The following is an 11,919-nucleotide window of genomic DNA, read 5'->3' as shown; positions in this document are numbered from 1 at the left end:
CAAAAAAACATACAGTACAAGCACATGATAGGAAATATACTTCCTGCACCTTACAATCTAAGGGGTATGTTGGGAGACTTACAGATACAGTAGAAGGTATAAGTGTATAAGTGTAGTGCATGACAGTGCCTGGACACATTAGTGTTTTTTTGGTTTGACTTAAAGGTGAGAACAGATAGAGCTTGGCATACAGATGTAACCATATTTACCTTCCCAAGAGCTGTAGCAAAGAGATCTAAATTCAGGAGCTTCAGGTAAGGTAAATGTCACGCGCATTAATGTCCGCTGCTGGGAGGTGCCACAGTCCCATTTTTTTAGCTACCCCCTGCGCTATGCAAAATAAGTCTGGCAACATCGGTATTCTGTGGATGAGGGAGTGCCACAAGTAGGGAGCAGTAGAAGAAAAAGGTTTTTGTGAGCCAGATAAATAGAGGTTAAAGGGACGGACAGATCCAGGAGACCGCAGATGTGCAGAGGTATACTGAGAAATCAAAGCCGATATGTACTGTAGGGAGAGGCATAGAAGTGTAGGAACTTGATGGAGAGGAGAACTTTGTACTGTAGATGATATGGGATTTTAATGTAAAGTCAAGAGAGAGAATTAAGGTGGAAATGAGCAGGGACTTATCTGGTGGAGGATATACTGTAACCAAGATGTAATTAGTACAGTAACGTGGGATAAAACTGCAGGCATGAGGTTGGGCTGAGTAGATATATTTAAGTATAATCTGTTCTAAGACTATGCCTGAAGCCAAAGGAGTTAACGAGTAGATACAGTCATGTGAAAAAGAAAGTACACCCTCTTTGAATTCCATGGTTTTACATATCAGGACATAATAACAATCATCCGTTCCTTAGCAGGTCTTAAAATTAGGTCAATACAACCTCAGATGAACAACAACACATGACAGATTACACTGTGTCATGATTTATTTAACAAAAATAAAGCCAAAATGGAGAAGCCATGTGTGAAAAACTAAATACACCTTATGATTCAATAGCTTGTAGAACCACCTTTAGCAGCAATAACTCGAAGTAATTTTTTTCTGTATGACTTTATCAGTCTCTCACATCGTTGTGGAGGAATTTTGGCCCACTCTTCTTTACAACGTTGCTTCAGTTCATTGAGGTTTGTGGGCATTTGTTTATGCACAGCTCTCTTAAGGTCCAGCCACAGCATTTCAATCGTGTTGAGGACTGGACTTTGACTGGGCCATTGCAACACCTTGATTCTTTTCTTTTTCAGCCATTCTGTTGTAGGTTTGCTGGTGTGCTTGGGATCATTGTCCTGTTGCATGACCCAATTTCAGCCAAGCTTTAGCTGTCGGACAGATGGCCTCACATTTGACTCTAGAATACTTTGGTATACAGAAGAGTTCATGGTCGACTCAATGACTGCAAGGTTCCCAGGTCCTGTGTACTTAGTTTTTCACACATAGCTTTTCCATTTTGGTTTTATTTTTGTTAAAGAAATCATGACACGGTGTAATATGTCATGTGTTGTTGTTCATCTGAGGTTGTATTTACCTAATTTTTAGACCTGCTAAGGAACAGATGATTGTTATTATGTCCTGATATGTAAAACCATGGAATTGAAAGAGGGTGTACTTTCTTTTTCACATGACTGTATATGTGAAATTTTTGCTGAAATCTGTGAACTAACAGAAACACCCTTTTTTCATGAAACATCTTGCAAAAAATTGGTCAAACAGTCAATTTGTCGGACACAAGATGTTACTGTAAATTCTGGTCAGATGACCCTTTATAATGGCTACTGCCATTTTCCTAAATTCTGGTAAAAATTGGCACGATTCGCAAATGTTTACAAGAAATGTGCAACAAATATTGCAAAGCACATTCTCACATCTCTATTGATGAGGTCAATCACTGGTAGTAGTAGTGGCAGAAAAGCATAATTCCTAGAACAGAGCTCTGAGGTACAAGAGTCCACGACCAGAAAGTTCAATGGGCAATGAGATCATATTGGCGAAAGACACGAGAAAAAGCAATGAAATAGATACAATATGAAGAGAACTAGTATAGGGCTGTGTTTTAGATACCACGAGAGTGTAGAATCTTAAAGAGAGGAGTGTGCTCAACAATACCAAAAGCAGCAGAGTGATAAAGCTGAATAAGGATGGAGAAATGGCCTTGAGTTTTAACTTATGGAGATTACTGGTTAATTTGGTTAGAACAGTTTAGTTAATGAGCTATAAGCACTAGTCCAAGGATTTTAAGGAATTAGCTCACAACTGCAGTTTGTTACAGGTTAAGATCTGAAGAAAGGAGTGCAGGAAGTGTAGCATTGGTTAGCTGATAGGGGGTGAGACTGGAGAGCTATTTAGGCAGGCTACAAGATCAACTATTTTAGAGAGAATGAGATGGGAAACTGAAATATGACATCAGGGGTTAGGCACTTAGCGCTTACTCACTTTTAGGTGGAAGAGTAGGTTAGGCAGCATCAGTAGAGCGCAGGCGTGTTCATGGCAGCTTCTACAAGCTGGATAGATGTCACCTGGGGAATTGAATAGGTTGTTAAGGATGGTTAGAGAACAAGCCCTGTGATTTGGTGGGGCATGACTTAGGAAGCAGTTTGTAGGGGTGGATGGGTCACACGCGGGTGGAAGGATAGGTGATAGTAAGATTGATAGTGTAGTTGACATGCAAGCTATAGTAGAAGAGTTGCCAGTATCGGGGGCCAGGAGATCAAGGCCCCATGGAAGTCACTTAGCGGAGGCAACAGAAGTAATGGAGAAGCAGAGCAAGGCAGCTGGCAAGGTGAGGTTTAAGGAGAGTGGTATCAGCTGGAGTGGTGGGAGGAGCAAGGGAGGCGGTAAGAGTTTACCAGATGGGGTAACAGGCTGATCCCTTTGAAGGGGAGTTGGTTTCCAGAGGAAAGGTGTGTGGCCATCCAGAGATTGGCTGGGATGGAGCTCGAGGAAGTCAGAGAGTCAGTGGAGCAGAGCGACGTCACGTGGTACGGAGCACATGATAATGTCAGTGGCCCAGCAACATCATATGGTCTGGAAGCACAAAGAGGATTTTGAGCAGGCCCAGGAAGGGATGGTTCGTCTGTGGAGAGAGAAGAGGATGATTGCTCAAGGAACTGACCTGGCACATCTGGACATTGATTGGATCAGCCAGAGACAGTGAGCTTACAGCTGCACCAAGAAGAGAAGACTGCACTGGTGAGTATGGTCCTTCTAGGGTGTGAAGGTGTGAAGAGGTACTGGCAGTGATGAGTGGGTAAATTGGGGCTTACAGCGGAATGAGGGGAGTTTAGTGGAGGTTTTGAGTCCGTTGTTAGGGAGGTTATAGATAGAGGCTGGGTGGACCCCTCCTTAAAAAATGTCAGGTTGAATGGTGACCAGGTGGGAACGGGTAATGCTGGGAGAATAGAATATGGTCCACGCATAGCGGAAATGTGGTCTGTGCATAGTGGAAATGGCACATTTGAGCACCTTAGGAAAGCCATTGCCTTTGGTACTGGTGGATAGCAAAATATTGGAAAGAATGATGGGAAGGGCAATTTTAGGGCAGAAACCATGGATAAAAAGAACCAGCTGCCAAAAACATTAGGTAACTGGTTGCCTGGTTTTGTAATTGTAGCTAGTGTAATTGGTGAGAGATCCCCCCAGCAGTGTTCAGCACAGTGTTATTATATGGACATTATTTGGCAAGCTTTTAAGGTTAGTAAGGGTTTGCGTGGTGGAAATATAATGAGCAGTTCTGGCAGAAAATATCGGTCAGGAAGAACGTGAGATTGTATGTAAAAGAAAGAGACCTGTGGCTCTTGATGACAAAGCAAAGGCTTATTTTTCTGGGAATTTGAAGTCGATTTGTCAGAATGAAAGGTTGGTTGAGGAGAAGTTATTGAAGGAAATGGAATTGGGGAAAATGGCAGGCCAATTTTCAATCCATCTTTGGATAATCAGAGAGCATCTCCAGTGGGTTTAGTTCCTAAGAAGGGATCAAGGAAGTTCATGTTGATTCACCATCTTTCTTATCCTAGGGGTGATTCTGATGATGATGGACTCGTTAAGGAATATTTTAAGGTGTCCTATACAGCTTTTGACAGGGCAGTGGAAATGGTTAGAGAGGCCAGAAAAGGGGCCTTATTGGCTACAACGGACACATTTTTAATTTAGACAAGGTTGCAGGTTTAAGGGGCGAGTTGGATATTGACTTAGTGAGAAGGAGAGGATAGAGGTTGCAGGTATTGACTAGACTGCCATGTTCAGAGAAGGAGAAATGTTACAGTTACGGTTATAGCCTGATTAATTATCCCTGTAGCCGCAGGAAGAAAAGCAAAACGCAGCTGCTTTGGGGTAAAAGCAGTCCACTGTCCACTGGACTATAGGAACTGGCATGAAAACAAAATGAACACCACACCATTCATTATATATACAGTATTTATATATTAAAAAAAAAAATCAGATACATCTGTGGGGGTGAACACTTTTTTTAGCCTAATTATAATATTAAGGACATGGAAGTTACAATTATGAAGGCAAATTTCAGAACTGAGAAAGGAAAACATGTAAATATAAACTCATGCAAACTTTTGACACATTTAATTCAGGACTCAATTGGGGAAAATTATTTATAGTATTATTTATAGTATGTCTTATTATGAAATAAAAATACAGTAATTAGATTTTCATATAGACAGTAGACATCCTACTCTCTACACCTCAATCCTTCTCTCTAATTCCTTACCCATCTACATGTCTTTTTCTGCTTTGATGTGTTACACTAAACATCTGCCCAGACACCTCACAGGAATTCCGGCCCTATTTATATTTCCCATGTTGTATTGCCATTTCACGTTATGTATCACACTCTCAGCTGTAAAGCCAGGTTTCCCAGGATGTAATTCTGGTATAAATATGACATGCTATTTCAGCTTAATTTATCAAAAGAATCCGCCTGAAGAAGGGACCTTTGTGGTCCTGAAAGCTCTATCACTTCTACCTTACTTTTATTTTGTCTAAACAATAACTAATGAAGTTTTTTTGGGGTGAAGAAGAGGATACCTGCAGACATTTTTTTTTCTTCGTACAAATGTAGCAAGACTTAATGTCCGCGATGCTGAGGGCATTGTCTTCCGCCATCGCGCTGCGAGGAGCCCATGCTTTCGAATGGGACGCCAGCAGCATTAATCCTTTCGTAGGCCGCAGCCACCGCTTGCTCCGGACGTGTTAAGGCTTGCTACCATGAATTGGACATATATTTTCTCTATCTTCTAGATTCATTGTCTGCATTACCTAACTGCAGTGTACAGTATGTCAGTGCATAGGTTCAAATATGTCACTCAACTATAGGGAACGCTCAGCAAAGTGCCCACATGGAAACATGATTTGTCCTTTTCAAACATTATTAAACCTAATGCAAGTGCAGATATTTTACATGGAACAAGGTAAGTAAAGTTCAGTTTGCGAGCCTACTCTGTTTCCCGACATTTTTGGAATATGAATCATTGTTGAATTTGATCACATAAAAGAGCCTTGTTTTGCAAGGACTAAAACATCAAAATAATAATTTGACAGCTGACATGTTTTTTTTTCTAGTAACTAAATATTGGGCAGCAGCCTAGATAAATAAAGTTGTGGGAAGTAAAATGTGCAGACCAAAAATACAGATCTTTCTAGGCTTTTATGACTAAATTAAAAAACACAAATAATATTTTAGCATTTGACTTCATTCACCTTGAAAGACTGAGGAAGATCTGGCTGTTACAAGAACAGAGATTGAAATATGTCATTTCAATAATATTGAAATTATAAGGAATGCTAAATGAATAAGCCGTACTTATGTTATTTATTGAAAACATTCATATAGTGTGTTTCTCAGAAAGGTCTCAGTGTCTTTTGCAGTTGAATAGAACAAAAGGTAGATCGAGGTGACTGACGCTCCAAACAAAAAATGGGGAGACTCACCAGCCAAATTATGTTAAAAACAATTTATTCGGCTACATAAAAAACATGAACAAAACAAAGAAACCTCTCCTCCCACGCGTTTTACGGCCCCTATGGCGCGTTCTCAAGGAGTATGTAATGGGGGGAGGTGAATACTATACATACCTCCCACCAAAAATAGAAAAACAACTGATGCCAATTAGTCATAATTTGCAAGCAAAAAAAAAAAATGAGAAAGGGAGAAAGACACAAAGGACGTAACATGAAGGACAAAAAAAGGGGAAAAAAATTAATAATAAAATAGGGGAGTTTTCTTTGTCCATGTTTTTTTTATGTAGTCGAATAAATTGGTTTTTTTTTTGTTACAAATTTTTTTCTTAGGCATTATGTGGTACACATTTTAGAAATAAACATACTGTAGCCTAATACAAGGTTTTCAATTTTGTAACAGAGATAGTCTCAGCGCACCCCCGACCCTACGTCTTCGGTCGGCAGGGTTAGCGTGAGAATAGAAACAGAGAGAGAGAGGGGGAGGGGTGGATGGGGGGAGTTAGAGGAAGGAAGGTCCCGTCCTCCTCAGTTCACCATGGGGGATTCCTCCCATGTCACATCCATCTCTTGCTGGGGATAGCCAGTTTTACTCTGCTATTCGGGTCAGCCATGGTTCCCATATTTTATAGAAGGGTACCGTCTTCCTCTTTAGGAAGGCTGATAGTTTTTCCATCAGCATTACCTCTTGGATTCTCTTTTTAACTGTTTGCCTGGGGGGGGGGGGGACACCCTCTTCTATGAAGCTGCCACCGCACATCTAGCCGCCGTGAGAATGAAGGAGATCAATTTTCTCAATTGGCCTGGCCAATAAGTAGGTCAGCGGATCAATGGGTATGGTGAGGTCTGTGACCTCTTTAATTAGAGACTGTATGGTTTCCCAGTATTTCTGAATTTCTGGACACGACCACCAAATATGGGCCATGTCACCTTTTTGTCCGCAGCCTCTCCAACATAGATCGGAGGCCAGACGGTAGATTTGATTTATTCTAACTGGAGTAAGATACCAGCGAAACAATATTTTGTATATATTCTCTTTGATTGTGGTACATATGGAAGTTCCTGAGGCTGATTCCCAAATACTTTCCCAGTCCTCTCGGTCTATAACTATATCCAATTCTGCTGCCCAATTAAGCATGTAGTCATGGACGGGGGCTCCTGTCGCCCTTTCCAATTCTGCATAAATTTGTGTTATGAGACCTTTTTGGTGGGCTGTTTCCTTGCACAGCCTTTCAAAGTTAGTGAGAGGGGGACATTCCAATGTTGGGGATAATGTTTGAATAAAGTGCAGAATTTGGAGTTATTTAAAGACATTCAGTCCAACTATTTCATATTTATTTTGTAATCTTTGATAACTCAGGAATTGCCCTAAGCTCAGGAAGTCGGCAACCGCCCTTATTTTTTTAGTCGTAAACTGATCAAATTGTCTGGGCTCACAGCCAGGTGGGAATTTGGGATTTTTAATAATTGGGGTGAGTTGAGATTTGGGGGCCGTGAGCTTGAATTTAAGTTTGCATGTCGTCCAGGTCTCCCCTGTGTGCCTCATTGGTCCCAATTTAAATTTGCTGTTCTGCAAGTCCTCCCTGCTCAGGGACCAAGACATGCTGGTAGAGAAGGCGTGCCGGCGTATTGCATTTCTATGTCCAGCCAGCAATATTGGCCTGGTTCCGCGTTCCAAACTACTACCTGTCGCAGCTAGGTGGCTTGATAGTATCTTGTAATTTCTGGGACTCCAAGGCCCCCTCTCCCCTTTGAAGCAAGTAAAACTGCCCTTGCGACTCTAGGTTTTTTCCCCTGCCAAATAAAATAGAAAATTTGTTTTTGGATATTCTTCAATTCTGAGCCAGGGATGTGGATCGGGAGAGTCTGGAAGAAGTATAGTAATCTGGGGAGTATATTCATTTTCACCGAGATCATTCTCCCAATCCATGATATTTGGTATGCTCCCCATTTATCTAGATTTTGTTTAATTTTCCGAAATAGGGCTGGATAATTATGGTGATATAAGGATTGGTAGTTCCCCGATATCTTTACTCCCAAGTAGTTGATATAAGAGGAACTCCACCGGTAGTTAAAGTTTAGCTTTAGGAGTTTCACCTCTGGCAGGTTTAAATTCAGTGCTTCGGATTTGTCATTATTGATTTTATATCCTGATAGTCTTCCAAAGTCTAAGAGTTCTTTTTGTAGGGTTGGGAGGGAAATTTGGGGTTTGGAGAGCGTTAATATTATATCGTCCGTAAACAGGGATATTTTGTATTGCGTATGTCCAATTTCTATTCCTTGGATGTCTCATTATTTCGAATTGTGGCCGCCAGGGGTTCTATGGTTAGTACAAAGAGGAGAGGGGACAAGGGGCATCCCTGTCTCATGCCATTTTTAATATTAAAGCTCTGGATACTGCCCCCTGATAATTTTAGCATTGCTGACGGGTCTTGGTAGAGTCTGCGGACCCCTTCTAAGTATGCGTCTTTAAAACCAAATTTACGCATGGTGTGGTCTAGGAATAGCCAATCGATTCTGTCGAACGCCTTCTCTGCATCCAAACTGAGGAGTATTGCTTTGGTCCCTGTGAGGTGGACATGGTCAATAATATTAATTATCTTACGAGTGTTATCTGAGGCTTGTCTGCCCGCCACAAATCCAACTTGGTCTATATTTATAAGTCTCGGTAAGATAGGGTTTAATCTATTAGCCAGTATTTTGCTACATAATTTGAGGTCATTGTTAAGAAGGGAGATTGGACGATAGCTTCCACATTGCATCGGGTCTCTGCCCTCCTTATGAATGATGGCTAGGTTGGCGAGAGACATAGAGGTGGGGATTGGATTCCCCTCTAAAAAATGGTTAAACATTTTTAATAGATGCGTAGATAATATAGGCAGAAATCTCTTGTAGTAGACATTGGTGAAACCGTCAGGGCCAGATGACTTGGAAAGTTTTAGCACTTTAACCGCCTCTTCTAATTCCTCTTTTGAGATCTCAGCATTAAGGACCATGTTTTCCTCCTCTGTTAATGTAGGGAGTTGTCAGTTGTCTAGATATTTTTTTATTGCTTCAGACGCTATTGGTTCAGGTCGACCATTTTTAGATCTTAGGTTATAAAGTTCCGTATAGTATTTAGTAAACTCCGCTGCTATCTTGTTATCACTATATTGTATCTATTCTTGATCGCCGTTATTTGGGATCTCTTTTGTATTCCCCTCAGTCTGCTAGCCAAAAGTCTGTCGGCCTTGTTGCCCTTGTCGTAGTAGTGTTGATTGGTCCATTTGAGGGCTTTTTCTACATCTTCTAGTTGGACTTGTTTGAGTTTTTGCCTAGCTGTAGTTAGGGTTTTATAGGGTTTTTTTAGGGGGTTAGATTTGTGGGCTTGCTCCAGCTTTAGAATATTATCGGTGAGTTCCTTAATCAGTTTCTGTTTGACTTTTTTCCTATGAGACGCAATAGAAATAAATTTACCTCTAATTGCTGCCTTATGGGCCTCCCATAGGATTGCTGGGGAAGAGACTGATCCCGAGTTAAAGAAGAAGTAGTCCTTAAGTGAGGTTCTAATCTCCCTCTCTATCTCAGGATGGTTCAATAGGGAATCATTTAATCTCCAAGAATAGGATGTAGTCTTTTTGAATGGTGTTGATAGGGTCAAGGTGATAGGAGCATGATCTGACCACGTGATTGGACCGATATCTGACTCAGTGGACGCCTCTAAGACATTTTTGGTTAGCAGAAAGTAGTCTATACGAGAATAGGTCTGATGAGGAGCTGAGTAGAAAGTGTAGTCCCTCTGGCCCTGGTGCTGGGATCTCCATATGTCCACTAATGAGAACTCGTCCAGTATTCCCCTGAACCTTTTTCCCGTGAGGTGGGAGTGGGTTGTATGGGGGTGACCCATTACGGTTGATCTGTCCTCGGTAGGGTTTGAGACCATGTTTAGGTCCCCGCCCACTAGCATCGATGACAGATATCCTGGGTCAATGCCCTCAAGAACTGCTTTTAGGAATTCTGTTTGATTCTCGTTTGGGGCGTAAACATTGATCAGAGCGATTGCCGAGCCCGCTAAGGAGCCGTATACCACCAAAAATCTACCCTCTGGATCCACTGTTGTTTTGACATGATTAAATGGAGTTCCTTGCCTGATTAATATAGCCACTCCCCGCTTTTTACTACTAAATGATGTGAAAAAACACATTGGAAACACTTTTGTGAATACATTTGGGGGGTCTTGTGATGTGAAGTGGGTTTCCTGGAGGAATATGATGTCTCTCCCTGATTTTTTCATATCTTGGAGGGACAGTCTCCTTTTCCTATTATTTTGTAGCCCTTTGACATTTAGTGACAGTATCTTAACTGGGGCCTTGGTAGCCATTGAGTTTTTTTTATGGTGTAAAACCTTAGGATACCTCCTTTCCCACTTGGGGGGGTGTTGATTCTGTGGTGTAGGAGTACTCTGCGCCCTAGCAAACATGTAGGATTGGTTCGTTCTCCGTGTAGGATTGACTGGGTGTACTGAGGAGGCGGGAGGGGTGGAAAGGGCGGGGAGGGGAGGGTAAAGATCTGCTGGGACAGGGTCAGCAGATGAAAGAAAAAGATGATTAGGTCCATGTTAGAACCCAACAAAAAGTCACCAGGTCCATGGGCGACCGGCATTTGGGCTGGTGTGCCCTTCGGGGGTGGTTCCGGTGTCGGCAGCCGGTGGGCAGTAGAGGGGCCAGACCCTCTAGTTCCTTTAGTGAGCTCTCTTTCCCCTGTTCTCAGTGGTGCCGTATATATACCCTGAGTCTTTTCTTCTGGTTTGGGAGTGGGGGGTGGTGGGGGGGGGGTGATTGTGGGGGGAGGGGTTGAATGTGGGGGAGTGGGAGGGGGGGTCAGACATAGGAATGCTTTAAATCTATCTCAAGTTGGATCTATGATGTCGCTGCTGTGTGTCCCACAGGGGTCACTGTGTCGGTGGAGGTTGATTCATAGGTTTTAGGTTGCTATTTAGGGCAGGATCTGTCCTGCGTGTCGGCTTGCATGGTGTCATTGGGTAAGGGGCTGGGAACTCTTCAGTAATGGGGTGCGTGTGCAGGGGAGGGGGGGGGGAAGAGGGGAGGTGGTGGGGAGGGAGGGGAGGGAGGGGAGGTAGTGAAGGGGGAAGGGGTAGGGGGGGGGAAAGAGGGGGATGGGGGGGAAGAATCGCAGAGTATGTTTTTACCATTGTACATAGAATTATTGATATAACAGGTGATGAGATATTTACATTGAGTAACCAAACAGATAGTTGTATAGCATCATTCTTAACAACTTTAGCAGAGAAAGGAGTGGGATCATATGTACATACATCCAGGTATTGGGGAAATAAATGCTGGTGATTTTACATCCATTAACATGTCCTATTTTTAGACCTTGTAGTTCTTATTTATTGTTGAACATATGGAGGAGTGATCTCAGGGTAGGGGGGGTGGGGGGAGGGAGGAGGGGATGGGGGGGTAGTGGAGGGGAGGGGGGGTGTGGGGGGAGAAGGGGATGGGGGGTGGGGGGGAAGAGGAGGGGGGAAGGGGTGGGGGGAAGAGGAGAGGGGGAGGTGTGGGGGGAGAGGGGGGGTGGGGAAGGGAGGTGGGGAGGTGAGGGGAGGAGGTGGGGGGGCATGGAGGAGAGGCACAGGGGGGGGTATCTGCAATCACACAATTGGTCATAAGCAAAATGCACATTGAACTATTTACAGCCATCAACACAATTATGTCCCCAGACTATGCGTTTTTTTTTTTTTTTTAGCAGCCGTTCAACCCATGAGAGGGATGTAAGTCTGATGTGCCGCTCGTGTCAATTATGAAACATATGGGAAAACAGGGGCAGGGAAGGGGGGGTCAGGGAGGGGAAGGGTACAAGGGGGAGATGCAAGGAGAGAGATGTATGCGGTAACACATTTGGTATAATATAGTATTTACAACTGGTAACAAGATATGTCTATATTCTTTTT

General features: G+C 42.8%; 1 protein-coding gene across 2 annotated transcripts in view; it reads left to right on the top strand.

Annotated features, from left to right (window-relative positions):
* Window positions 1-11,919, top strand: part of LIX1 (limb and CNS expressed 1) — a 192,501-nt gene that overhangs the window by 129,714 nt on the left and 50,868 nt on the right. The window lies entirely within an intron of this gene.

This window comes from Ascaphus truei, chromosome 1, assembly GCF_040206685.1.
Source record: "Ascaphus truei isolate aAscTru1 chromosome 1, aAscTru1.hap1, whole genome shotgun sequence".
Taxonomy (NCBI): domain Eukaryota; kingdom Metazoa; phylum Chordata; class Amphibia; order Anura; family Ascaphidae; genus Ascaphus; species Ascaphus truei.
The sequence above is the reverse complement of the archived record's forward strand: the minus strand, read 5'-3'. Positions and strand labels throughout refer to the sequence as shown.